Source organism: Pygoscelis adeliae, unplaced genomic scaffold (genome assembly GCF_000699105.1).
Source record: "Pygoscelis adeliae isolate BGI_AS28 unplaced genomic scaffold, ASM69910v1 Scaffold244, whole genome shotgun sequence".
Taxonomy (NCBI): domain Eukaryota; kingdom Metazoa; phylum Chordata; class Aves; order Sphenisciformes; family Spheniscidae; genus Pygoscelis; species Pygoscelis adeliae.
In genome coordinates, this window is record NW_008824648.1 from 2,200,123 (window position 1) to 2,202,261 (window position 2,139).

The 2,139-nt window shown below is 47.1% G+C and overlaps 1 protein-coding gene across 2 annotated transcripts in view; it reads right to left on the minus strand.

Moving 5' to 3' along the window:
* NDST2 (N-deacetylase/N-sulfotransferase (heparan glucosaminyl) 2) overlaps positions 1–1,527 on the minus strand; it is a 142,739-nt gene extending 141,212 nt beyond the window's left edge. For both annotated transcript variants that reach the window (XM_009322451.1, XM_009322453.1), the window contains exon 1: positions 1,448–1,527. The gene's annotated coding sequence lies outside the window, so the exon portion shown is untranslated. The remainder of the gene's footprint in view (positions 1–1,447) is intronic.
* Positions 1,528–2,139: the final 612 nt, after the last annotated feature.

The following is a 2,139-nucleotide window of genomic DNA, read 5'->3' on the forward strand; positions in this document are numbered from 1 at the left end:
CCGCTGTAACAGCCGCCGTGGCAGCACCCTCCCCAGCAAAACAAACACACGCGCGGTGCAATTTCCTACTTAGAAAGACAGGGAAAATTGTAGTAGGAAGCCGGAACGGGACGTGGAGCCACATCACAGGAACATTTATTCTCAGCAAAGGAGGGAGAAGCGGACAGGAGTTTGGGAGTGCCGTCACCACGGTCCCGCTTTGGACTCTGCGGTGCAGAAAGCACCCACTGCGCCGCGGAGGAGTGAAAACTTGGTTAGCGTGAGTAGGACCTGGAGCGGTCAAAAGCGGGTGAACGGGCTGGTGGCAGAAGAGCAGGCACAGGGACAGCAGGCGCTCAGGGAATGAGGCCTCATCCTGGCACAGCACCGCTTCCCATCCCTCAGTCTGAGAGCCCTGTGCCTCGCTCCCAGGAAACCCTCAAAAAAGCAACACAGGACGTAAAGTTGCTGTACAGGGACCTGTTCCTCTACTGAAAAGTTGAAAACGCTTGAAAGTCATTGCTTTCGGACACATTTATACAGGGCTTTTCATCTTCAGCTAATCAGTTTGTACCTGAAGCACTGACCGTGCTTCTGCAAGCCTGTTAAGTAGCTGAGGTAGCAGGTGAATCAAATAACCAGAGTAAAGCAGACAAACCTACAAGCAACCATATCTCGGTGTGGTTGAAAAAGCCTGCTCTGCCTCTGGCCGACAGCACCCCCTCCTCAGCAGAGGCTGACGAGGCAGCTGGTCCCACCACCTGCATGGAGCCCTGCGGTCCCCTCACACCGGGACCACGCGCTGCCAAAATACCCAGCAGCGGAGATTTGAAGACGTGATCGCATTTCTGTTGAATTAACCCAAACACGTACCGCAGTGCTCACATCAGATTAAATGCTGCCCCGCCGCCTGCAGCCATCCCGAAGCTAGCGTGGCAGCAGCAGGTGATACCCGATCTACCACAGACCTTGCACTTCCCAAAACAGCTGAGCAAATCTGAGCCAGCCGAGGGAATCTGCGGCAGTTCAGCACTGCGTGTCATGTGCTCGTAGCATTTATGATCCAGTGCTACGTTCCGTGAAACTGGATTTACCATTTCAAACCACAGTTTGATATTCCAGTATAAAAATAGTTTTTTGGCAGTTCCCCTCTCTCCCCCAGTCCAACCAATCTCAGTTGCACGGCAGGGGGGTTGGACTAGATGACCTTTAGAGGTCCCTTCCAACCCAAACTATTCTATGATTCTATAGTACACTGTACAGATGCAGCAATATTGGCTTAAAATTCCATTTAAATCTGCAGTGGAAGAAACCACCCCAAAATACGCCCCAGCTTTCCAAACTCCTCCTCCCTCCTCAAACCACCAGAGCCGAATTCACGTGCCTTCCTTCTCATTTCACCACAACTCTCAATCCCCCTGTCATCTTTGTCTTTCTAGCTACCTGGTATGTAGTTTCCTCTACTCACCTGCAAGACCTCACCTGCGAGACACCTTTAAGTCCATCTTGCATCTCCGCTCTCTTCCCCACACCAGCCTCCTCACGCTCCAAACCACTCCCAGTGCTTGGCTTTATTACCCCCTTTCCGTCTTCCAGGATATCGTATTGCTCGGTGCCTACCTCACTTAGCACATGCTATCCCTGCTAATATTGCATTTCTCTGAAGCAACTTCTCCTCTTTCTTACAGTTACAAAAACAAACAAACAAACAAACAACCCTTCCCTGGATATTCAGTAAAACCAAAAAAGAGTTATAATGAGTATTTCTATTTGCCCACTTCTATTGAAGTTTTAACGGGTCAGGAAGCCTGTTTCTTTCAAAAGGGAAGGTCAAAGTATAAAGCTGTATAAAAGATTAAACGCATTACTGTTTATGTGGAAGCTCAATGAAGTATTTCTATTAAGCACAGAAGATTTTTACTGATTTGTAACAGATTAGAAGGTGTTCAAGCTTGCTGACTTATGATATTTAAAATAATTTCAGCATTAATACTATTTTGGAATGAACAAGGCTGAAATCTGTTTATAATTCTTAAAAATATTTAAGACAACCTATCTCAAAGTTTGGGCCTTTTTTATACAATACGATAAAATCCAAAGCAATGAGTTTCAAACAACACGAGTAGCACATGTCCTTCTTGTATAAATACTTTTTTCAGT